The sequence below is a fragment of the Schistocerca serialis genome, chromosome 10 (genome assembly GCF_023864345.2).
Source record: "Schistocerca serialis cubense isolate TAMUIC-IGC-003099 chromosome 10, iqSchSeri2.2, whole genome shotgun sequence".
Classification (NCBI taxonomy): Eukaryota; Metazoa; Arthropoda; class Insecta; order Orthoptera; family Acrididae; genus Schistocerca; species Schistocerca serialis.
This window is the reverse complement of record NC_064647.1, coordinates 72,352,416-72,379,630: the sequence shown is the minus strand read 5'-3', so window position 1 is coordinate 72,379,630 and position 27,215 is coordinate 72,352,416. Positions and strand designations below refer to the sequence as shown.

Here is a 27,215-nt window from a genome sequence, read left to right as displayed (position 1 = left end):
ATAGTGTACGAAACGAAATCACGTTTTTACGTTCGAAATTTTTTCTTCTCCTTTTTCATGTTCTTTGCGCTAATTGGTGTGGAGCGCTATTACTCGTCTGTCACTAGCTATATAGCGGTGTACTCAGCTTCGTGATGGCAATTGAGGAGCTACTCGATCGAATAGTAGCGGCTCCGGTCAAAGAAAACCATCATAACGACCGGGAGAGCGGTGTGCTGACCACACGCCCCTCCTATCCGCATCCTCAACTGAGCATCACACGGTGGTCGGATGGTCCCGATGGGCCACTTGTGGCCTGAAGACGGAGTGCTTGCTTTACTAGCTATCTACATTTTACAGAAAACTGTGATTTTAAGTTGTAACCACAGTGTGTAGACTTTATATCTCTTACTATTTGGCTTGTTTTATTACATGTTGCCAACCTACAACCTAACGAATTACATGCTGAAAAGTAACATCTGTTCATTTCTGTTCTCCTCATATCTGTAAGTGTGTGTGGATAGTCAGTGAGAGATGTAGAAAGTTGGATGTGACAGCAAGTTTTGGTTTTCATCTGACTTGAGTTATGGTTTATATATATATTTTTTTGTGGGTGGGGGGTTCATGTAAGAGTAAACACATTAATAAATAAAATGATAGAATATCGCTTCAACAGATGATTATTATCAGAACATTAGTATCCAACCCCTTTCTCCTCAATTTTACATGAACCCCTCCACAAAACATTTAAACCAAAACTCAGATCAGCTGAACGCGAAAACTTTCAACCACTATCTGAGAGCTATTACGTTCACATTCAACTTTCTTCAACTCTCCCTAACTACACACACACACACACACACACACACACACACACACACACACACACACACACACACAGAGATGTAGAGACGAGAACGGAAATGAACTTCAGCATATTCTTCCTTAGGTTGGCATAGGTTGGCAATGTGTACATAAACAAACCAAATAAGAAGAGACATAAATCGAAGGCACAGTAGCTATGACTTAAAATCAGTTTTTGGTAAAATACCCTCAGCTAGTGACAGAAGAATAACAGTGTTCCACACCAATTAGAGGAGAGAACATGAAAAACGGGGAGAAAAATGTTTGTAACGTGAGCTTGTGCTTATGTCCCGTACTCCAGCCTGCGACCAGATGAGAGGAAACGCAGATGCCAGCCATACTCACGTAGTCACTTATTCACGTACAAAAATAAGACGTGAACTGTTTTACAATCCGCAAATATCGCAAAGATTCCACTGAAAATGGCTTAAAGTAAAAGGCAAAAGCGTCTGGAGCAAATAAAATATATTACAGCAAGAAAGAAGCGCCTGTTATTTAAAAAGCGAATATTTCTGTGTGTTGCTGCGGACTATGGCCACGCAAACAAACTTGTTATTAATTATTTCGTTTTGCCTTAAGACATTTTGTTTATTTGCAGCGTTTAGAATACTTCATAATTAGATGTAGTAACTCCAGATTGCCAATTAATCTTTCCAGCATGGCTGAAATAGTCTTCACAGACAGAATATATTGCCTCTGATTTGTTGATTTCTTTTCCCGAACGATTTTAAATCCCTAATCGAATCTTTGTGTCAAACATCTTGGTATAAAGTACCAAATATAATATTCTGTGCGTCATCTTCAGTATCCTTAAAGTCTCAGATTCCGGTCCTGCAAGTAGTTACGAAGGATCAGTCATAATAACTGGTTTCATAGTTACTACTTTAGATGTTATGATCAAATTTCCGATTCGATATTTGGTTACCAAAATGCTGTATTCATTTTTTGATTAACTTGCTTTACCAACGCAAACAGCAATTAAAAATAATTTTATACGACGTTAATGCATCCTTTAATATGCCTGAGAAAGGTCACATGATATTTGAAGTCAGCGGAAAAGTTTCCACTTCACAAAAAACGTATGGCGGCATATGCAGTACTGCATTACGATAAATTTTTCATCGATGACTTCTACACAGTTCGAGAACTGCCCGTGGATTCGAAAATCATGGATAATACGTAACCGATCATTGGCTGTTGGTCAGAGAGGCCAAAACAGTAATTCAACTTTATCATTTGCTGACAGTCCCATAAGAAAATTGCGTTCAAGATGTAACTTTTCGCGGTAGCGTTCTCGCTTCCCGCGCCCGGGTTCCCGGGTTCGATTCCCGGTGGGGTCAGGGATTTTCTCTGCCTCCTGATGACTGGGTGTTGTGTGATGTCCTTAGGTTAGTTAGGTTTCAGTAGTTCTAAGTTCTAGGGGACTGATGACCATAGATGTTAAGTCCCATAGTTTTCAGAGCCATTTGCACCATTTTTTTTTTTTTTGTAACTTTTCCCTGACAAAGCTGTTTGTAATGGGGAATAGAGGTGCATACATAAATACATCACAAGTGATATGTGCTAGGGGCTATATTAAAGAAATATTCTGACAATAAATACTGCTACTGGGTTGCATTAACAAGAAATACAATTCGTCTCACTGTTTCGTGAGGTTCAGCCTTAAGACTGTGTTGATACAGTGCCCCCACGACACTCTCTTGTGTAGGCCTCTTCGTCTCTACGTTAACTACTGCATCCTGCAGCCAATCGAATCTGCTTGCCGTTGGCCAGCCTTGGTCTCTCTCTCTCTCTGCAATTTAACGACCAAACTGGTGATCCCTTTATGCCCCAGAATATGGCCTGTCAATAATTCCCTCTTTTAGACAAGTTGTGCCACAATTTTCTTTTCCTCCGCAGTTTAATTCAGTACCTATTTAGTTATACAATCTACATCCCTAATATTCAACATTATTCTTTATCACCACGTTTTGAATGCGTCCATTGTCTTCTTGACAGCACTGTTCATTGGCCAAATTTCACTTACACACAAGGCTACACTCCACACAAATACCTTCATAAACTACTCCCCAACCATTTAAATATCTATACGATGTCAAAAAATTTTCTTTTTCAGACACGCTCTTTTTGCTGTTGGCAGTCTGCATTTTATATCCCCCCTACTTCTGTCTTCTCAATTACTGTATCCCTTTAAAGTCATTGAAGTTTTACAACTGCAGTGTGATTTCTGTACAAGTTGCAGATATCTTGTGTCTCTGTGTTTTACAGCTGATACCTCCAGAGTTTCGAAGAGTGTCTTTCAGTTAAGACTGTCATAACCTTTCTCTGAACATAAAAATGCCATTAACACAAGCTTCCCTTTGTTTAGTCTGTTTAATAAGCTAAGTGGCAGTATTAGTATTGCCTCGCGTGTTCAGACATTTCGCAGGAATCTAACATTGTGCTAATGTTAGCTTGTATAATCCCTCTCCCTCCCCTCTCTAAATACGAGTACTCCTTCCACCTTCCAGCCTTCTCTTCTTTGCTTAGGTAGGGCTTGGCAAATGACCTCTTGACAGTTCTCTCTTGAACAAAGTTTTGTTCCCTCTTGATCTTATTTAATTTCAGCATATATATTTTCCAAGCGCAAAATCACAGTTGCGATTTTGGACTCTCGATCAATGCCATGTTTTAGACATTTCTGTTCCATATGGCGTACTTTATTTGCTGAATTTTTATGTTTTCCCCTGTTGACAATTAAATTCAATATATCGCGTTTTATCCAAGGATTTCTATTGTAACTTCTTCCCATTTACATTCTCTGCTGCCTTCACCACTTCCTCTCTCAAAGATATTCAACTGTACTGTAGTGAATTCCTTCCACTGTTTCAGTTAGTCGATGCCTAATGGTCCCTTTAAGATTATCGAAAAACGCTGGGTCTTAAATTATTCAGGTTCCATATCCTCAATTTGCTATCGTTTACGGTCTCTTTAATTGTAACTGCATTTCATAGCCAATAAAATATCCTCGGTAAGCGTCTGCAATGGGAAATGGATTACAATTTAAAATCGAGTTTCGAAAATTCTGCTCCAAATATGCATCCTTCTTTCATCATTCTTAAGCGAAGTGTTGGCGATGATAAAATTGTGCTCTGCACAGAATTCAATCAGGAGGCTGCCCCTTTCATCCATTCCCCAAGCTCTACCCTTTCCTACAATTTTCTCTTTCCACATCTGCAAACGAATTCCATTCTCTCATCACATTTTAAACTTTTGTCTCGCTTAACTATCTGAATAATCTCTTTTATCGTACATTGCTCCAATCAGTTCATCATCTGTGGTGTAGGTAGGCATGTAAACCTGTATCACCGTGCCGGTCGGAGTGGCCGTGCGGTTCTAGGCGCTACAGTCTGGAGTCGAGCGACCGCTACGGTCGCAGGTTCGAATCCTGCCTCGGGCATCGATGTGTGTGATGTCGTTAGGTTAGTTAGGTTTAATTAGTTCCAAGTTCTCGGCGACTGATGACCTCAGAAGTTAAGTCGCATAGTGCTGAGAGCCATTTGAACCATTTGTATCACCGTGGTGTTGTGATATTATTGGATTTCAGACATTTTGCGTATGAGAAAATGACAGCCATCGAGCTGTAGTTTTTAATGATACTAAGCATGACAACATGAGAGTAAAGAACCGAAATTGTTTATAACGTGCGCCTATACCAAGACGCACGGCCAGCGTTTAAAAGGTACTTTTAAACACTATGACTCGCTGGGCGCAGATATTTAAAATCATTGCCGCAGCGCTTGATAGCAAGAAGCTGCGAAACAGAAGAAAGAACAGTTTATCATTTGTTAGGAAAATTCTAGAGTCTTTATAGTTAGTTGTACTTCCTGTCGCCGATATGTTAACATGTACTTCATTACCTTTGATGTTTGGTTGCCGACTTGTTAAGACGTGTTATGTAGCACCGCTACAAGTTATATTTCATTTAGTGTGAAAAACCACGTTATCATCAAGAAAGAAAACGCTTTTGTAAACCTTGTGACGATAAAAAATACTTACGCGAACGCCAGGACATTTAATTTTTACAAAATATCACACATACAAAAGCAGCGATTGTTGGACTGTTCCACGTATGAGAAAAACGTAAAAGTGTAAGTTTTGTATTCATTGTAAATTTGTTAATGTTTGTTCTTTGAGAATATATTGATGCTTCACTGTACAGAAAATCTATGCTTATTCTTTTCTTTAAATTAACCACAAATAATGTTTATATTTAAATGAACTTTGTTACAAAAATAATGGTTCAAATGGCTCTGAGCACTATGGGACTTAACATCTATGGTCATCAGTCCCCTAGAACTTAGAACTACTTAAACCTAACTAATCTAAGGACATCACACACATCCATGCCCGAGGCAGGATTCGAACCTGCGACCGTAGCAGCAACGCGGCTCCGGACTGGAGCGCCTAGAACCGCACGGCCACCGCGGCCGGCGAACTGTGTTACAGCTTCGCTCTTTATCGCGGTGTCTCGATTGTATTTGGGAGACCATTAATGTGTTCAATTTCCGATCTGACAACTTTTTTTCTACAAAAATTCTCGGTTTTGCATTTTTTTCATTATTCAAATAGGTCCCTTAGGTAATTTCATTGAAGAGTCTGACAGCGTGAAAGCAATCCGGGTTAAGAGGTCATTTGAGAAACTATTTTCGCGCAATCAATCTGTACGTCTCCTGAACACAATCGAGAACCGACGCATCAGCGATCATTCATTAATTTTTCTCTCTTTCCAAGTCGTACCAAAAAACGGCCAAGGAGAACTGCCGTGAGTACGCAATCTAGTGTTAAAGGTTGCATTCTTTATCTTGTCGGCAAACATTGCCATAAATTATCATCATCAATGTTATATTTGGTTAAATGAGAAAAGCAAAAAACCTTTTAACGCTAGATGTGGCGCCCGAACGGGGACTTGACTAAAAAACTAATTTGTTCTTTTTATTTTCATGCTACCATCTGGAGAAAATTGGAAGCCAAAACCAGTGATTAAAAAAAAAAAAAAAGGACGCATATGCAGAAAATCGCAGTAAGAATCCACAACAGCAATAAATAGCAGCGCGCAAGACAACTAATGTGAGTACGATTTTTCATTACGTTTGAAGCTTTGCGTACCGAGCATTCAGTCGGCTCGTGACATTCACTCGCTACGCTTTTTTCCTTTTCCTCAAGCAATTTAATTTCCAAATTTCTGTTTCTTTTTGCTATTAGATCCGCCTCTATCTCATCATTTCGCTTACAATAGTTAGAAATAGTTAGCAAGAATTTCCATTGTTGTGCATTTTAGTAAATCACAATGGCCGCTATCTGTGCCAGTTTCAGTGCTCTATAAGTGTTTTTCATTTATTTTATCACTCCCGTTGCCATATTGCCATTTTCGTGTGTCAGAGTTTCAATTGTTCATAACGCGCAAGCAATATCTGTGAAATCAGGACGCGAAATCCTTGGCGCACCTGACAAGTGAAAATCATAAATTTTTTAAAAAAATTATCTTTTTTAGCTCGTGCAGTGTAGCTATTTTAAATTTACGATGGCTGATGAGCAGCCAAGGCAACTTAGAGCGCGCGCGGGTGTAAACAAACTTGAATCTCATTGTGAGGGAACAACAGACGACGAAGCGACACGTGAGCTGTCGGCGCCACAGACCGCGTCGCAGTCACGTGAATGCTCGCTGTCAGATATACTAAAAGTGTTTGCTGATATGAAAACCAGTTTTGAAGCAAACATGGCACAGCTTACAAACCAAAGTGACAATATTGAAGCGCAAATCAGCCTGTTAACAAACCAAAGTGACAATACTGAAACGCAGATCAGTCAGTTAGCAAATCAAAGTGACAGCAGGTTCAACAGTTTAGAATCAAGGATAGAGGGCACTCAAGTGCGAATGAACAATATAAATTCTGTTATTACCGACATCCAAGCACAAATCAAAAATTCGAATGACACCATGGAGGAAAAAATTAAAGCCACTACCACTGCTTACGCAAGCGAGCTAAACGCAAGCGTACACGCAAAAATTGATAGTGTTCTTTCGATGGTGGAATCCGCCGAGACCAATATTGGTAGCAAGTTCACAGATATGCAGGCCCAAATAGATGTGTGTAAATCAACTGCGAGTGACTCTTTGAAACATTACAGTGATGTTTCAAAGAGAGTAAGCCAATTGACAGAAGGTGTCAACCACGTTGGCGAGCGAGTTGAAGACCTTGCTCAGCAAATATCCGATGTCAATATTGACAAAAAGATCGCAGATGTCAACACCGGTATAAGCAATATACTTAATAGGGAATTTGAAGAGTGGATGCAATCCAAAGAACAGTACATTGTCAGCAAGGTACACGCTGAACTAAAGGGTACGGTTAAATCTGCTACAGCAGAAATCTTAACCGCTCCCGGTACTTCTGGTGACACTTCAACCAATGAATTAGGTGAAATCAGACGAGCATTTAGCCACGATCTTCCGGAATGGAAACGTCAGCTAAGCAATTATATAGATCAACTGAAACGACAAGTTACGGAATTGCAAGGTGACAATAAAAGTGAGTATTAGCTACCGCCAGAACACGATAATCGTCAATATCCAGAGTGTCTGGTACAATTCTCACCAACAGTAAATAATACACGTGACGAAACTTCTACGTCACGTAGTCATGCCGATCAACTAACACTCGAACTAATGCGAGACGAGAGTGTGCTAAAACACAGAGTTTTTCAGCCTTTTCTACCTGAAAAACGAAATATACATCCCACGGTATTTCTAAAATCATTCACAGGTGCTTTTCCAGAATCATGGAACGACAGGCAGCGGATACAGTTCATTTTAGGCTATGTACACGGTGAAGGATCAATTTGGGCTACAGAAATTATAGACAAATGCCACACCTATGCAGATTTTGAAAAGCATTTTTTGAATAAATTCTGGAGTTCAGGTATACAACAAAGACTCCGAAAGGAGGTTTACAACGCCGAACCTTTCAACACCAAAGGAGGAGGTTTGAGACGTTATTTTGAAAAATATCTACGTAAAATTCAGTATTGGGACACGCCCATTTCAACCAAAGATGTAATCATGATCTTAAAGTCAAAACTTCCTGTATCAATAAGAGAAAAACTAGTTAATGTGAGTGAAGAAGACCTAGAAGCCTTTCTGTCTGTTCTTGACAATTTGGATATGATCTATGAGGATGCGTGTGCGAGCGCGCGGAATAATTATAATAATGGACCGCCCGCTCCGCAGCATCACATAACAAATTGCGTCAATGGAATGTCGTACCAACATAACACGGGACAACCAAACACTCAGCCTTACGGTAATCATAACAGTTTCAACGGCCGTAATGGAAAACAATATAACAAACATCCACAACAGAATAGATACAATCCGATTTATCAAAACACACAGCAACAATACGGTAATTCACCGATAAATCACAACGGTAGTTACCAGTACCATCACAACAAGACGAATAATGGAAATCGTCACAAGGGAAAGAAATGGAACAATTATAACAGACCACAACAGTACAGTCAGCCGAGTCACTTCACTCCCTCTCAGCAAATAAATTTTTCACAGCCGAAAAATGCGACATTTTCTTACCAACCCAACCAACAGTTCAAGAACAATAGTCAGGACAATTCGTCGGATGCTTTTCCTGACACCGCCGGTCATAATAGCCAAGGAAATCCGACTATTTTTTACACACAGGCGAACCAAGCACCAAACGCGATGTCAAATAACACGCAATCAAGTGATGCACAAGTCGTATGGGATACGAACGCGAATTTTCGACCTGGTAGGTCGCAAAATACTAGTCAAGTAAAAATAACTGACATTTCAGCTCCATCCCAGTCGGAAAACCATTAGTAGCTTCTTTATGCCTCCACGGGGAAGCTGCAGACCGAAATTACAACACCCTGAAGTAACATTAGACGACAAGTTAAGACAAGCTCTCATATCTTTAACCACTCATGCCAACCTAAGAAAAAAGGCGCATGACAAACACATTAGCGAAGTCTTATCGTATCGTATAAATGAACGAGTGCTATTAAAGACCCACTTCAAACCATCTTTGATTCATCATAAGAATCGCAAGTGGCAGCACTTGTATGAAGGACCATATATTATATTAAGAAAGCCGCACATTGGTTGCTATCTACTAGCTGACCCTGTATCTGGACGAATAAATGGGTTGTTTCATCACGCAGACTTGAAGAAATACCGAGTCAACCACTGAAAATATCTGTTAAGCTGCTAAAATAAAATATACACACACTATAAGTTGTCATACTATGTGTGAAGTACCAACGTATGTAAGAGTAATGCACAGGACTAACACCCTGTCGACCTGCCACAACAAGATAAGTAATTTATATGAGCACCTTAAGTAAGACACATTTATTGTAGGAGAGCAAGATTTGCCTTAGATGTAAGTTAGTTTTAAGTTAATTGAGCCATGAACGGCCACAGCCGAAAGAGCTGACAAATAAATATTATAGTAGGGACGTGCTAAGTGCCACCTGCTACCATTAGTTTTAAGTATAGCGAAGCTCTCTCCTCTTAAATGAAATAAATTAAAATGGTCATTCAGACCAGAATGATTGCTCGTAGGTTAAAAAAAAATTTGATTAAGGTCGCTTACTCTAATGAGGTAGATGTTATGTTATGCTTAAGGAGTGTGTGACAACAAATTTTATGAGACCACCTATGAAACGCAGCAGGCAAAAAAGCAGCAGCTTAGCATATAAGAACCAAGTAAGTCAATAACGATCCAGGTAGCAGGAAAGAAGTGCGCAACTCAATTATTTTATTATAATACGGAGAAAACCGTATACGCACATAAGAATTTTACGGCACAGGGCAGCTGAAATACTTACAAAGATCATTTATAAATAAACTAATTTAGTACTAGAAATATCTATTTCAGGTCCTCGAGGTATGACGATTTTTTTTTTTTAGAAAACCAATTTTACGATACATGGAACAGAAGATAGTTAACAGACACAGTTCACTGCTAATGCATGGTTTAAGTAATTTTAGATATGTATAGAAAATTGTTTAGAGAGCTGGATCAGATGACACTGAAACTGCTGTATCGATTTAATTACACTATTTGTCATGAAAAACTAAGGTGATAATAATTTATGTTAAGCTCACCATATCATACGTCATTAACACTCTGCCTTCAAATCTCTTCACTTCATAAAAGTCTTTTGTGTTTTCCTCTAACCAGTATCCTTACCATCCTACCTTATCCAGTAGAGAAGTGAATTTTACGAGCTGGTTGCATGATTGATACATACAGGCTATACGAATGGATAGTCGTGACACATTGGTTGTCGACGGGCTATGATTATTCTCCGCAAATTGCGAGTTCAATTAAGATTTGTTATGTGCAATTGCACGACAGGGAACACCAAGCTTCCCAATTTCCCTAATGGTAGTTTGAACACGAACTGTTCATCACGTAAAAGAAGCCACATTGACTATGTCTTCAAACTAACGACGTAATAGAGAGAAAATAAAAGAGTTGAACTTGAGAAAAGAGTAACTATTGTAAAAAGAAAAGAATAACAAGATTTCGAACAAAGTGTAAACCTAAAGTGCCTTGGAAGCACAAACTACGAACAAGAGACACGCTTTTCGTCAGGCCTTGTAGTCACAGAGACTATATATTTCTTTGTAAATAATTTTTAGACATGATATATATACTAAATGTTAACTGTACTTTGTAGTAATAATGCAGTCAGTAATAAATGAACACGTATATGCTGCTGCGTGTGAACCGACAACAGACAAGTAATTAATGGACACGTATAAAAGTGGTGCGTGTGAACCTTAACATGACGACCAAATAAATGTGAACACGAATTAATAATAACGTGTGAACTGAAAAGGTGATAACTGCAAGGACACGTGTGAAATACCGCGTGTGAAGTAATATTATAAGTACTTGTACCACGAAACCACGATGTAGAAAGCCGAAGAGTGAAAGTGAATAAGTGTTGTACTTACCACAAACGGTACTGTACGCCTTTCCACGGACACATTCTTCGAAACAGTTGCGGGAGTCGCCGCATATGGCTGCTTCCGTAATCCAGAGTCGATGAAAAACTGTATAAAAACTCACACCACGGCTAGTAGACACCAAACGCTCTGCTTCTCGCAGAATACTGCAGCTAGCATTGTGGAACTGTCAGGTTATTATCACGTGATTGGGACCAACGGACGTAACACTGTGTACGCTGAGCTCTCAACAATCAAATTTTCTTTGCACAACGAGCGCGAATGCCAAATGTGTTTGAAATGCATTCAAAATAAAATATGATAAAGCAATGAATTAAGCACTCATGTACCTTGTGAAATTATAAAGCACTAATCGGAAGAGTCTTAAGCTCGATTTTGACAATTGCTACCGAATTTACTGACCAGGCCGAGTAATGACGAAAACGTGTCAAACCAAATAAAACCAGAAAAATAGATAAATATGAGAACTCAGCATTCCTAAGAGAATGAGACCTTATGTACATAAACAATTCTTATCCTTACCTAATCCAATTTTCTTTTAGACTAAGTTATTAGTAAGTAAGCACATACTAATGCAGATTTTTTTCTGTATTTTTCATGTACGAAAACATAAATGGAAGCACGGACATGTGTCAAGTGAAATAGAGACCGCCACCATACGGCTCAACATGTTGCAGAACCAATCTTCCAGTTCCTGACCCACGACATATTTCCAACGCAACATCACACCCCGACAACTACTCCAACCTCCACACTGAAAGTGATGCCCTACTTTTCCTCCACTGTGAAAGTGTAATCAATTTCCCCACTCAAGTGCAGTGCTATCATTTATACCCGAAGCTCTACCACTCCCAGTGCAACTCATACCTACCCAAGTGTAGTGAAACATTTGTTTTTTTTGCAGGCCATGAAAGCCACAAGTAAGTAAAGTGCTACGTATTTACTGCAAGAAATCTTCGACGAAACAACGACAAAAATATTCCTGTAATATTTAATTGTAAAACAAGAGTGTCAATTTTTTGTAACACATTTTTTCCACGAGTGCACACAGCACCCAGACTTCCTGCGAAGTCAAGCAATTTATTTCTTTGTTATTTTTTAATATTTATTATGCCATGTATAATGTATCTATGTATGAGTATCTTTATTTTAATTTCATTATCTTTTACCGAGAAATGAACATTTGTTATCCTTGTACAATACATTAGAAAGGGCACAGTTCAATTGTCATGTAGTTACCCTATGGAAAAATTACTATCAATTTCAGTCGTACGAATATACTTACCTGATACTCTGTATGTTAACCACTTTGCTGATGTAGTGTGTAAAATCTATTGTAAAGAATTTTTGCAAGTAATACCAACTTGTTTCACGAAAGCAATAATATCACGACTACGCGTGAGTCGCGATGATCCTGACGGAGTCATCGCTCCTCACGCGGAAAGCAATGTGATATTATTGGATTTCAGACATTTTGCATATGAGAAAAGGACAGCCATCGAGCTGTAGTTTTTAATGATACTAACCATGACAACGTGAGAGTAAAGAAACGAAATCTGTTTATAACATGCGCCTATACCAAGACGCACGGCCAGCGTTTAAAAGGTACTTTTAAACACTGACTCGCTGGGCGCAGATATTTAAAATCATTGCCGCAGCGCTTGATAGCAAGAAGCTGCGAAACAGAAGAAAGAACAATTTATCATTTGTTAGGAAAATTCTAGAGTCTATATAGTTAGTTGTACTTCTGGTCGCCGATATGTTAACATGTACTTCATTACCTTTGATGTTTGGTTGCCGACTTGTTAAGACGTGTTGTGTAGCACCGCTACAAGTTATATTTCATTTAGTGTGAAAAACCACGTTATCATCAAGAAAGAAAACGCTTTTGTAAACCTTGTGACGATAAAAAATACTTACGCGCACGCCAGGACATTTAATTTTTACAAAATATCACACATACAAAAGCAGCGATTGTTGGACTGTTCCACGTATGAGAAAAACATAAAAGTGTAAGTTTTTTATTCATTGTAAATTGGTAATGTTTATAGTTTAACGCCTTTGTTCTTTGAGAATATATTGATGCTTCACTGTACAGAAAATCTATGCTTATTCTTTTCTTTAAATTAACCACAAATAATGTTTATGTTTAAATGAACTTTGTTACAGGTTCGCTCTTTATCGCGGTGTCTCGATTGTATTTGGGAGACCATTAATGTGTTCAATTTCCGATCTGACAACTTTTTTTACAAAATTTCACTGTTTTGCATTTTTTTTATTATTCAAATAGGTCCCTTAGGTAATTTCATTGAAGAGTCTGATTGCGTGAAAGCAATCCGGGTTAAGAGGTCATTTGAGAAACTATTTTCGCGCAGTCAATCTGTACGTCTCCTGAACACAATCGAGAACCGACGCATCAGCGATCATTCATTAATTTTTCTCTCTTTCCAAGTCGTACCAAAAAACGGCCAAGGAGAACTGCCGTGAGTACGCAGTCTAGTGTTAAAGGTGGCATTCTTTACCTTGTCGGCAAACATTGCCATAAATTATCATCATCAATGTTATATTTGGTTAAATGTGAAAAGCAAAAAAACCTTTTAACGCTAGAGTGTGAATGTTAGCGTTATGTCTGTCTCGGTAATGATAATGTTATTGGCAGTTCAGAGATGGAGCTGAGTTTTGTAATACTACTTCATTGGCAGTTTCAATAGCTAACACTCACAGAGTGGTTGAAATACATGATCTTAACGTAGAAAATACCGAGGATCAACTGTCAGATATTTTCAGTTATAAATACCTGACTACCACATAACAGGTAACGTGCTATCGTTATAGTAAACTGCGTCTAGGCACTGCAATTTCCAATACTAAAAGCTGGTATGAAAAAAAAAAAGTTTCTGTTCTGGGGCGATCGGTTTTCTAAATGAGACAGTGAACAACCAAGAACGTTAATCATCAAATCTGTTTATGGTGAAATAAGGAAACACGAATAATGAAATGTGTGAAAGAGTACGTCGTAAAGAATCGCTGTGTCTTGACCCAACATTTTCTTTCTTCTTGTAGATTCACGGTACAGTTAATCAAATGCACGGCGCGTACCTCAGCGGCGGACCGCTATCTTCCGCCGCTTCCAGATGGGAACGCCAATTCCGCGAGCCGCTGCGTCACCGTGGAAAAACACTTGCCGCTGCTGTTGCCTCGCGCCACGCAGTAGCAGGAATCAGAATCGAAGAGGAAAACCGCACCGCGCATGCGCGGAGTGCCGATGACGAAGACTCGGGCGGGGCGGCCGTTGTGTGAGTTCGCAGTTAGTGTCACGCGGCAAGATCCGATATCTCCAAACGTAAGTTCGCTGGGTGGATTATGATTTTTCAAGTCATTCTACGTGCTTCTATGCCTGCATGTAACTATACCTGCATATAACTGTATACTACTCGCTAAGGGCAGTACAGATTCCAATATTCTGAGACTAGTCGGCTCAACCAGGAGTTCTCAAACTTTTTCCGTCGTGCTTTCCTTCTGAAACAGAACATTATTTTGCCCTGCCCCTCCTACTTTTCTATCCTCCTCAGCACTTCTCGTCCTTGGCACAAAAATAGTCCACTTACTGCGCTCTAATTTTTGCAACTAACAGTTACAACAATAACAATAATAATAAAAATTAGAGACTGCCCTTCAAACATATCAAACATTTTTTTTTAATTACCACACATTAGGGTTATTCAAAGGAGATGAAACTTAACGGTTACTTCTAATTTATAAATAACCACGACTGTGTGTGTTATTAGATCTGAACAAAGTCTTCATTTCACTGAATTTTTTTTACACATTTTTTAGCTTTTTCCGTCTACATTGCTTCTAATTGGTTTAAAACGGTTTATTATGTGAAATATTACGACGTACAAATGACGATAGAACAGTCAACATTTAAATGCCAATTAAAACTCTCTTGTATTCAAACTGATCATCCAAAAAGGAAATAAGAGCAAAAATGCACTCGATGAAAATTCAGGCTGTTTCTTTAATTTGCACGTTTACTGTGATGTGTATACGTGAATTTGTGAAGAAAGCAGAACCAGTTTTGGCGTATCTCTGAAACAGGAACTCGCAGATCCCTTTCCAGCCGCATTCGAGGCCTGTATTTCGTCTTAATACCATTGCGAAAAATGTTGACTCACACATGTAAGTTAATGCGAAGGGTAATAACGTGTCCACAGCCCTTCATCATTCCGAATCTGCATTTAGAAGTTTTTAAGAAACTTTGCTATAAATTTATTTCCAAATTTTTTATTACTTCAGAGTACTGTTAACTCCTCATGTTCTATTGTTTTAAGTGTGGTTAATGGTGTAGTATGATAGGATCTGACGGGTTGTGGATCAAGTCGTACTCAAATGAAGGTTCTGGAAATCTGTCCTTGAATCGTTGACGAAGGTTTTTGAGATAGTAAGCCAATTCTACTAATTTTGCCTAGATGGAAGCCCTTTCCTCTTGACGAATTCAGAGAAAATATCTCGCAGTTGCTATTCTCCATCTGTGTTTTCAAAAGTCCAAGTCTTCTCTTAAACGCAAGCACTTTATCGTTTAGAAATATATTAGTATTTTGATCTTGAAGTGATATGTTAAGATCATTCAGTTTCTCTTAAACGTCGGTTCAGCTGTTCAACAGGAAAAGACGAACATTATCCTTCAGATCCACAACGCGACGAAGAGTAATTCACGAGACAACCGACGTACTTCCGCGTGCGATATAAGCGATCATGGTCTCCTCACAAAGACGGAAAATGGCCTACTGTTTAAGGCTCGAGCTGCATCGTTCAGCACTTCATTAATTCCGTTCGTACTACTTTATAAGACAACGCATCCCTGTGTACCGTAAAATATGTGAATTTTACAGAAGCAGAAAGGGCGTACTCTTCCTTGAACCCCTTTTCAGTTCCAGTAAACGCTGCTACCGCATCGTTAGATGTAACAACACAATTTGTCCATCACAGATTGTTGTCAGCAAAAAGTAATTTACAGAAAAGAAACTATCTTCGCCTGCGGTCCCCCCTTTCAGAGATTTACAAAATAGACCGTCCTCGAGTATTTCGCGGTCGTAACACTAGCGTACTGAAACAAGAAGCTGGGAAAGATTTCCGGTATCAGTACTGTCATGAAGTCGCAGGGGGAATTTTGAATTACTTTTTCATGTCACGTTATAGCATTAATATGACGATCACGGTATCATCTGAGAGTGGTATCGATTTCAGACTCGCGCCAAACCTTTCTTTTGTGTTAGCAGAAGAGCCAACACCGTGTTACGAGTGGAGGCCGACATGCACGCGGTTTAGCTCACGCAGGCTGGCGTGAGGAGGGAAGAACTCTACTGGCGTGAGGTCTGGAACAGGACAAGGAATGAGAATTCAGAAAGCGGACATAATTAGTTTGATACTTAACTTTAATCCATTAATGATGAACGTCGCTCTTGACGGTACATGGTTCACAATATTATCTGTTCAGGATACATTCTTGAAGTAATTATAGTAACTGAATATGGCATCTTGCTAGGTCGTAGGAAATGACGTAGCTGAAGGCTATACTAGACTGTCGTCTCTGCAAATGAGAGCGTATATAGGCAGTGAACCATCGCTAGCAAAGTCGGCTGTACAACTGGGGCGAGTGCTAGGGAGTCTCTATAGACTAGACCTGCCGTGTGGCGACGCTCGGTCTGCAATCACCGATAGCGGCGACACGCGGGTCCGACGTATACTAACGGACCGCGGCCGATTTAAAGGCTACCACCTAGCAAGTGTGGTGTCTGGCGGTGACACCACACTTTCTCCGTGTGTTTCGACGGCTGTGGGAAGAAGTAATTTCTTACAAACAATGGGTGCTGATTTGCATATTGCAATTAAGTACGATATCGTAGAAACTAATACTTGGTTTTTGAGGAATCTGAAATTTCGTTTTAGTTATTGCTAATTACGCTGTAAAAATTCGAGGGTTTCACTCATACGATTTGGATGTTTTTTTTCCAGATGTCTCCTTAGTTAGACCCTCTACAAGCTATTGTTGGCTAAATAAAAAACACATTACAATCTTCCTCGTTATTCAAACTGGTGCTGCTAAACTGCAGTGCCAGATTATCAACTTGATGTTTAGCACTTTGCTTTAGAACTAACATCGCTGATAAGAACAGGGAAAGACACACAAGATTCGTGAATTTGATTAAATTCGAATCTTTTTCCTTATTAGAATCGCATACTTTCGAAGGAGAAGGCACTCGGTAAATCCCTACCGTGGGATCTCTTGTCCCCACTGCGAATCTTTCATTTATCCATGGCAATGGAGGAACTTGGATTACTTTATTTTAAATCCAATTGACTGCTTCCAATGAACATGCACTAGTACTCAGCTTCTAGCCTACGTACTACCTTTCGACTGGTTTCGGAAGCTTGGCTGAAATCGTGTGGACCGTCACAGTACTATGATTAACAATCTGCTATTGAAGTCAGCGCTGTAAAGAAGTGGCAGTCACATTGTCCAGTGGTTTATTGTCATTGGTGATTGGTAAATGCTTGGTAAGCAACTACACATCTGCGTGTTTGGTTTGATTCTCAGGTTTCCTGCTGACAGGAACTACTGATCAGTTGTTGCAACATAAATCAGCGAATTACTGATGCTGTCTCCGCCCCCGGTAGCTGAGTGGTCAGAGTGACAGACTGTCAATCCCAAGGGCCGCGGTTCGATTCCCGGCTGGCTCGGAGATTTTTCTTCGCTCTGGGACTGAGTGTTGTGTTGTCCTAATCATTTCATCCCCATCGAAGCGCACGTCGCCGAAGTGACGTGAAATCGAGAGACTTGCACCTGGCGAACGATCTACCCGACGGGAGGCCCTGGACACACGACATTTATTTACCGATGCGGCAGCTTCCTAACTTGGTTCATGGAAGGAGAATCTGACGCTAACAATATTTGTTCGGCGGATGTCCGTTGTAATATGAAATCCAAAGATTTCAATGAAAGCCAGCGCCCCCCTTCTATTACGCTCTGTCCCCCATCCCCCCTCCAAAGTGGGGGGGGGGGGGGACGCATACATCATTATTTAACGAAACTACTAGATGTAATGTTACAAATAACATTTGATAACAGTGTGCTATTTAACATTTGACTCCTCTCTAGGCCAGAGTAACTTTTAAGTGCTAGTCGAATAGCAAAAAACCTGTGTTTTTGTACGTTTTCGTGTTTACTTTGGTCAGCAACACAAAAAAGTTATAAAAAGCTGATAGTGCGCCTTCCCTCTTTGCCAGTGCAGTGATTTATGGCAATGAAATCGATTCTTCACCTCCAGTGCATGCAGAATGGTGATTTATTCTTTTATTTGGCTGCTAATACTGTCAAAACAGGTGACATCCACAAAAAAAAAAAGACTGTGGACTGCCGCGGTAGTATTCTATCCTTCTCTGATTAATATTAGCTCTCTGGCCAGTACCTAATGCATATTTTATCCTTTTTTGATATAATGTCTGCAAGAGTGTGACAGAAACTAACTCCAGAAGAGCATTAAGCATGGAACGGTAAACAAAAATGTGTTGCTTCTCTGGTCCCGCAATAATAAAATGCAGGTACCAGCCAACTAATACCAAGTAATTTGTATAAACCTCCGTGTTACTCACTTACTCTTATGGCCTTCTGCCTCCCCTTCAATTACCCATCTCATCAATGTGTACTCAAATAATTCCCACTGCATCATCAGTAAACATTATCATCTACATCACATAGTCTTGGCTCACCGCAGGAGCTGTTCCTATCTCAGTTGTCCTAGATAAATGAGTGGTCAGCGGAACAGAATGTCAGTCCTAAGGGCCCGGGTTCGATTGCCGGGTGGGTCGGACATTTTCTCCCGTCAGAGACTGGGTTTTGTGTTATCCTAATTTCGTCCCCATCAACGCCCAAGTCGCCAAAGTGGCGTCAAATCGAAAGACTTGCACCTGGCGAACGGTCTACCCGACGGGAGGCCCTAGTCACACGATATTTACATTTAGTTGTCCTAGAAGCCTAGAACACTGACTTAATCTGGCACCCATACTTCTTTCTCTGGTCCCGTGATTCTCTCATGTACTACACCAATCAAGCTTTTCAGCACCTTATACGCTCACCGCCGATATATGCTTAAACGAGGGGGTACCCAAAAAACCGGAATAACATTGCCGTGGGCGGAGCTTGTGTAGTACACATTCGTGTTGCGAGGCTTGCGTGGATCTGTCGTCCGATGTGTGATGGAGTTCGCAGCAGTTATTGCTTTGCCTCCCATGCATGCTGATGTAATGCGTCTTCACGTGTAGATTGTCTTCTTGGGTGTCTCCTCAGCACAGTTCTGCAGTGCTAGCTATGCAGCGAGCAGGTGTGGCCAGCGGGTGGTGATGCTGCGTGGCAGTTTGCGGTCCAGCGTCCGGATTTGATTGTTGTGTGACCGGCCTCCACATTCGTAAAAGGTGTGGGCGGTCGCCTGGAAGAGGTCACAAAGCAGAGATACTTCTGCAATGTCGTGAAGATAAGCGGTGGGGAAATCGTAAGGCAGGTGTAAGGCCAGCTGAAGGATGCGCTTCTGCAGTGTCTCCAGCTTCTTCAGGTTCGTGTCGGCGGTGTTCCCCCAGACGACAGCGGCGTATTGGAGTACAGGGCGGAGCAGCGCCTTGTACAGTGATGCCCAGCCACGGTGGTAGTTGGGAGTCTTGGTTCAGCACCGGGTACAGGATGCAGAGCCTGTTCCGCACTTTGGTCTTCACTTCGCAGATGTGCGGAACCCACGTGAGTCGGCGGTCGATGGTGACGCCGAGGTAATGCGCCGTTGGACGCCACGGGACAGGGCTGCCACCGACGGTGAGCGGTTGCAGACCTGCAGGAACTAGTCGCCTGGTGACGAGAAGGAACTGCGTCTTGACCCCATTGAATTGTAGACGCCACTTGACGGCCCAGGCTGCCAGGGTGTCAACGGCGAGCTGCAGACTGCGGCGCATGATGGCGGCATTGAGGCTCCTCGTATAGAGAGCCGTGTCACCCGCGTACAGGGCGAGCCGCACACGGTCGATCTTCGGCGCATCAGAAGTGTACAGCGAGTACAGGAGTGGCCCCAAGACCGAGCCCTGTGGCACACCGGCGTTGATGCGGCGGACGGAGGACAAGCCATGCGCGGCCTGCACATGGAAGGTCCTATTAGCAAGATAGGAACAGATGAGACGGACGTGCGATGTCGGGACCCCAAGTTCAAAAAGTTTGAATAAGAGGCCACGGTACCACACACTGTCAAAAGCATGCGACACGTCCAGGAACACCGCGCCGAAGAACTCGAGCTGCTCAAGGGCGACGTACGCATCTTCCACTAGCCGAAGGAGTTGGTGAACTGACGAGTGGCCCCTGCGAAAGCCGAAATGCTCTTTTGGCAGGAGGCCTTCCTCGTCAACGTGGCCATGCAGCCGCCTAATGTACACCCTTTCAAAGACCTTGGAGACGGCCGGCAGTAAACTAATAGGTCTGTAGTTCGCAGTCTGACGCAGATCCTTCCCCATCTTCGGAATCGCCACGATCTCTGCATGCTTCCAGGACTGAGGAAAACTGCAGGACCGGAGGATGACATTAAAGACGTCGGCGAGATGAGTGACAGCCACCGGCGGCAACTTCTGGAGTAGGGCGTTGGAGACTTCGTCTGGGCCCGCAGCTTTCCTGGGGTGCAGGGCACACAGGCTGGACGACACCTCCTCCGCCGTCGTCTCTTCAATGATGTCATCGTCGTCGCGTGTCTCCAGGTAGTGTGGGAGCCAGTCAGCAACTAGGTCATCGCGGACAGCGTTGGTCGGGTCTTCGATCAGCGTAAACGCAACCTCAAAGACGTCCGCGAGGGCATCAGCTTTCGCAGCTGGTTCGCAGACAGCCTGACCATGGACCAGCAGTGGAGGGATACGTTGCGTGCGGCGTAGGAAACGCTTCGTCGTCTGCCAGGCCATGCCATCGTCAAGACAGGGTGGCGACCTTGTTATTCCAGTCGCGGTTGTGATGGTTGTCAATGGCAGCCCGGATGTCCCGACGCATCCTGTTGAGGAGGCGCTTGGTGGCGGCAGTTCTTGTCCTCTGCCACTCCCGGTATACCCAGTTCTTCTCAGTGATGGCCGCAAGGATGTCCGGCGGCAGCTGTCGGGGCGGCAGCTGTCAGGAGTAGTCAGGCGGAGTGCAAGGTTGGAGCGGCGTTGCTATAGTGGCAGCGTCGATCGTGGTGGCCGCGAAGTGCAGAAGTGCTGTGTCCGCTCCAGCTTCCGCAGGGCATGGCGCGGTGGCGAGTGAGTCCGTCACGGCTGCTTGAAACCCGTCCCAGTCGATGCCAGCAAGGGTGATGCCTCTCCTGGGCTGTTGGAGGGCGTCTAGGTCGATATCAAAAACCACTGGGAGATGATCAGAAGACAGTGCCATCCTCGTCGTGGTGGTGATCTGATGAGGGATGCCCTTGATGACCGCGATGTCAATTATATCCGGGAGGCCATGGTCAGGGAAGATTGTCGGGTCGTACGGCCCCACCATAATCGCATGGTGCCATTCCACTACCTGAAGCAGGCAGTGGCCAGCGGCATTGGTGATCCTGGAGTTCCAGGAGACATGTTTACTATTGAAGTCCCCGGTGACGAACACCTGCCCCTTCAAGGAGAGCAGAGCATCGATGTCAGCAGGGTCCAGTGGACGAGACGGCAGTCGATAGGCAGCGACGAACGTGATGGCGCCCGCAGAGGTGTGAACGACGACACCAGTGGCCTCCAGCGTTGCCAGTGGTAGAAGTTGTATCACGTGGTGACGAATGCCATTACGGACGTAAACGGCTGTTCCACCACCCGCCGTCAGTCGATCGGTGCGATAGCTGGAGTAGTTGGCCGCCCTGACGTCGACCCCAGGCTTCAGGTGGGTTTCGTTGATAAGGCAGGTGTCGACGGCTTCATCTCGAAGAAATTGGCGAAGTTCGCCAGCTTGAGTGCGGACGCCGTTGGCATTCCACGCGACGATGTTAGCCCTCTAACACTGCCCATGGTGCAACTGCTGAGTGTTGACAGCGGTCGGGGCCGGAGAGGCCATCGGCACAGCAGCGGTGAGTTGCTGCGATAGGACTTCAATCAACTTTGTAGCACTGGTCAACAGGGCAGTGAGCTGTGCGACGAGGTTGGCCAGGTCAGCGGTGGAGGCAGACGGCGCAGCCCCATCGCTGGAAGGGGAAGGCGTGGCTGGTTCGCTGTGAGAGTCCACCTGGGGCTGCTCGACGGACGGTGCTCAGCGCTGGGCATCCATGGGGTGGCGACCCCCGTGCTGGCGGTTGGCGGGGCGCGGTCCGGCCAACATCTCGGGAGAGGCAGTACCTGGGTCCGCCACTAGCAGCTGTGGTGGAGGCGCAGGAGCCGCAGGTGTTGGCACGGCCCTGGATGCGGCAGGAGCAGGAGCAGCCAACGCAGCCGGGACGGCGGAGGGCGCCCCTGATGTTGCCTCTGCAAAAGAGACGCCAGGACGTCTCATTGCTGGCTTCTTTGGACGCGGCGCTGGCGTTTGGCCACGTTGGTGAGCGATGGCATGCTTCCACACCTCACACCCACAGTAGCTGGCCACATGAGCACCGCCACAGAGTGTACAGGTTGGCTTCTCGGTGGGCGGACGGGGACACGCACGTCCTGTGTGGGCGCCGTCGCACTTAACACATCTGTCTGGCATAGAGCAGTGGCGCGCGATGTGATTCATCCCCTGGCAGTGAAAGCACTGCACAGGGCCTCTCTGGGAGCGAAGATCTTCGGTCTGAACCAGAATGTCGGCGACCCGCGTCAGTTGGTAGAGTTTGCTGTTCTCCACGGTGTCGGAGCAGACGACCAGGAAGAGCGGCATATCATCGCGTGATTTAGGCGACTTCATCTTCACGACTGCCTGTATGTAGAAGCCCAGGTCAGCGAGTTCACGATGCAGGTGCTCGGCTTCCATATTGAACGGGAGGTCGCGGATTACAATCTTCAAGACCTTGTCAGGTGCAGAAGCGTGGGTATAGAATGGGATACCATGCTCAGACGCCTGCTGAGTGACCCGGCGATAATCATCAGCAGTGCGCAGTGTGACCCTGTACAAGTCCCGCCCGGCAGGCTTCACGGTGTACACGGCCGTTGTCCAGCTGCGCAACAACTTCTGCAGTTCCCCATAGGGCGGCCGAAACTGGAAGACCACCGGCAGAAGATGGGAGTCTTTCTTTGGCGCAGGATCGCGCGGTAGCTGGTCTGGTGCGTCAGCGAGCGCGTCGAATGAGTTGTCGACGGCAGTTGGAAGCGTCGTCGAGGACTGCATGTGTCTTGCAGTTCGCTGGGCCGGGACAAAACCATCGGCGTCAGGTGCAAAATCTTGCTTGGCCCTCTTCTCGGTCGGCGAGCTGCGAACAATGGACGTCGCGGCTGTTGCCCTCCTCTTCTCTTTCCCACTTCATCCGCGTGGTGGAGGGGCGGTGGAGCTCTCATCTTCAGAATCGGGGAGCGGAGCAGACAGCACTGTCTTCAAAGTTTCCGGAGCGGTGTCCATCAAATCCATAACCATAGCATCGGTCGTCTAAGTGGGTGGCCAGATGGGGCCGCCGACGGCGCAAGCGCAGTCAGACGGCGATCTGACACACCCTTCGCGTCCCTAGCAAGTGCAGGTACGTCCTTCTCGCGGCTGCACATCTCAGCGACTCGGCGTGCGATGTGTCGTGTTGCGAGGCGTGTGTAGCGCAACTCAATGCCAGTTCAGTTCCGCCTGTGTTCACCGGGCTCGTGCTGTTTATCTGCAGTGACTGTTTTTGTTAACACTGTTTTGTTCTTGTTTAGCTTTTTTATGACGACAAGTTTAAGTGAACAACGCGCAGCTGTGAAATTTTGTTTTCTACTCGGTAAAAATGCTGCTGAAACTGTTTTAATGTTGAGAACAACTTAACAAGATGACTCTACTGGAGAAACTCAAGTTTACGAGTGGTTTGCTCGATCTAAAAATGGCGCCTTGTCGATCGATGCAAACCACATTCTGGACGTCCATCAACTCCCGAATCGACCAAAACATTAAAAAATTCGAGAGCTTGTGCTCATAGATCGTCGACAGATAATTGATAAACTGTCAGAGATTAGTGGGTTATCTTGGAGCTCTGTGTTCTTAAAAAAAGACCCGATTTGTGAGAGAGACAGGAAATTGGTTCTTCCATCACGACAACGCACCTATTCACACAGCCATCACTCTCAGGTTTTGGCTGAAAGTGGTATGGTTCCGCTGATGCATCGTACTCGCCTGACCTGGCTCCCTGCGACTTCTTTTTGTTTCCGCGCATAAAAATGGGCACCGATTACACAACACTGATGAAGTCAAGAAAAAACGAGGGAGGACCTTTCAGCCATTTCTAAAAATGACAACAAAAATGTTTCGAACAGTGGAAACACCCATGGGGGAAATGTATTAGTTGTAATGGATTGTATTTTGAAGGCGATAAGGTTGTTTTGTAAACAATTTGAAAATATATAGTGTGGTGTGGGTACTGTAAGACCTTCGGTACACACACCATCAGATTATTTGACTTGTCGCTCTAACGAAGTAGGCGAGTGTCAGCAATATGTCTCGTGGTCTTATCGTAGCGTGTTTATCTTTTGCCGTTAGGTCAGACGATAGAAATGCCACTTGGACGCAGAGTAGCAGATTGACGGTGACCAATTTTAAACAGAACTTGATTAATTTCCACACACATTTATGAAAATAATAAAAATCATAGATATTACGTGACTTGATTCTGGATGCTGTTTACAATTGACAATCTGAAGTCCTTTGGTCTTGGTACGTTAATCTTATTCTCACATATCTCTGATACTTGACAAAGTGTCTATACATTTCTCTTCATGGCTATGTACAGGAATATGATAATCTTACTAGGCGCAGACTGAAACTTGACTATAGACTGGTACAGATTCATGTAGACTGGTACAAACAGGTGCAGATAAATGCAGACTGACTAATCGGTGGTCTGTACACTCGTTATAATACGTCGCGTGTTCAGGTATCACTGCGCGAGTGTGATCCACGAGGAGAAAAGGTTCTACGTCAGCAGAAATCTCATTGGCTTCGTTACATATTAATACGCGGATCAGCGGAAGCAGAATTTGGTCCGTCTCTAAGACAGCGCCATCTCATAGTGCGGAGACGGATGAGCGCTGCGCCTGCGCTGTTGTGCTTAGACCGGTATTAAACTATCAAATTTCTTTGTCAAAGATTTGATCAAAGATGTGATCAAATATTCTTTCAAATATATTTGACAAAGATCTTTGACGTAGCGCTAGAAGGGGTATTACACTGTCATCAAATTTTTCGTCTACGTTCAAGATGGCTGACAACAACTTGTTCTTAACTGCAGCAGTTGTACATACCCCAATTGCATTGTGTACACATTCGGAAAAGAAGTGGGCGGAAAAATGGAACCATACATACGTGGTTGACAGTCTTCAAAGTCCTGGGATTACAACTTGATAATAAATTCTGTTGGGAGGAGCACATCGCAGAACTGCAGAAACGCGTTAACAAATCTGTTTGTAATTGGAGTGTTAGCAGACATAGGCAACATAAAAATGAAAGAGCTTGCATACTTTCATTCCATACTGTCATATGGTATAATATTTTGGGGTAAATCTTCAAGTCAAACAAAAGTTTTCAGAGTCCAAAAGCGTATAATACGTATTATTTGTGGAGTAAATTCACGGACGTCCTGTAGAAACTTCTTCAAAGAACTGGGTCTACTAACTACTGCCTCTCAGTATATTTACTCGTTAATGAAATTTGTCGTAAATAATATATCTCTTTTTCCAACAAACAACTCAGTTCATACATACAATACCAGGAACAAAAATGATCTAAGCACTTACTTTAGTTCAAAAAGAGGTCCACTACTCAGGAACACTCATCTTCAATAATCTGCTATCAAACATAAAAAATTTAGTTACAAATAAAGATCAGTATAAAAGGAGCCCGAAAGACTTACTAGTGGCCAACTCCTACTCCACTGACGAAATTTTTAATAGAAACAAATGATGTATTGTATTTATTCATACTATTAGTATTGTTATTTCAGCTTAAAAACACTGGACTCGTATTCGGGAGGATGATGGTTCAATCTCGTCTCCGGCCATCCTGATTTAGTTTTTCCGTAATTTCCCTAAATCGCTTCAGGCAAATGCCGGGATGGTTCCTTTGAAAGGGCACGGCCGATTTCCTTCCACATCCTTCCCTCGCCCGAGCTTGCGCGCCGTCTCTAATGACCTTGTTGTCGACGGGATGTTAAACACTAGTCTCCTCCTCAGCTTAAAAAAATTGACATGTTCCACATCCACGAGAATCTTGTCAGCACGGATCTATGGAACGAAAAACTAATCTAATCTGGGTGAAGCCGTGGGTTTTACAATGACACGATAAAAGCATTCAACAAAACTTCTTACGTGAGCTTACAGTGAAGATGTCAAGTGGTACATCAATTACTTATGAATGGATGAGCATATAGTCTTGTATGTGCTCAGTGAAGTGTATCCTCATATCACAAAGCACAATATTCACTTAAGAACTGCTACATCTTCAGAAGACAGGCTCACTGTAACACTCCGAGTCCTTGACTTACTACAGGAGAGGGTTGTTAGGTTAGGTTAGGTCAGGTCTCGTCTCCAATCTTCTTATTTTATTTTTGTATTCATGGTGCCTCATGTTGTAAAGCGCCTCATCAGCTTCATACATCTCTATTAATTTTGTAGTTGTCGGCACACACCAATTGTATTTACCGGCAATGTTTATAAAAACACTACAGACGACAGAACGCTGCAGCGATGCTAGCGCTCCCTGTGGTAACATGTCACATTGCAGTGAACAGAAGACAAGCGATTTCTTTGATCAAATCTACAGTGAGGCCCTAGATTTGATCAAATATTGGACGACATTTGACAAAGTTCCTATTACACTATCAAATATCTTTGACAAAGATTTTGGACAAAGATATTTGACAAAGAAATTTAAAAGTGTAATACCGGCCCTAGCGGGGCGCGCTCTAGTGGGAAAGTTGTGTACGCGCTGACTACGCGGAACTATGTACACAACATATAGCTTTCAAAAATTGATTCTGCTTTTTTCTTTGTTATCCCCTTGTACTGTTCTTTAGTAAACGTCAGTCACGTTATATGGAAGCAGCCTACTCACGATATATAGAATTCATATGCTTTCCATTGTGTGGGCACAGTGAACTTTATTTACAGGCATCACGTTTTTATTAATCACTTTCTGGTT

The 27,215-nt window shown here is 43.1% G+C and overlaps 1 protein-coding gene across 1 annotated transcript in view; it reads left to right on the top strand.

The window, feature by feature from the left end:
* Nucleotides 1-14,175: 14,175 nt before the first annotated feature.
* Nucleotides 14,176-27,215, top strand: part of LOC126424779 (uncharacterized) — a 111,502-nt gene continuing 98,462 nt past the window's right edge. Inside the window, exon 1 of the mRNA XM_050087543.1 lies at nt 14,176-14,243. The gene's annotated coding sequence lies outside the window, so the exon portion shown is untranslated. The remainder of the gene's footprint in view (nt 14,244-27,215) is intronic.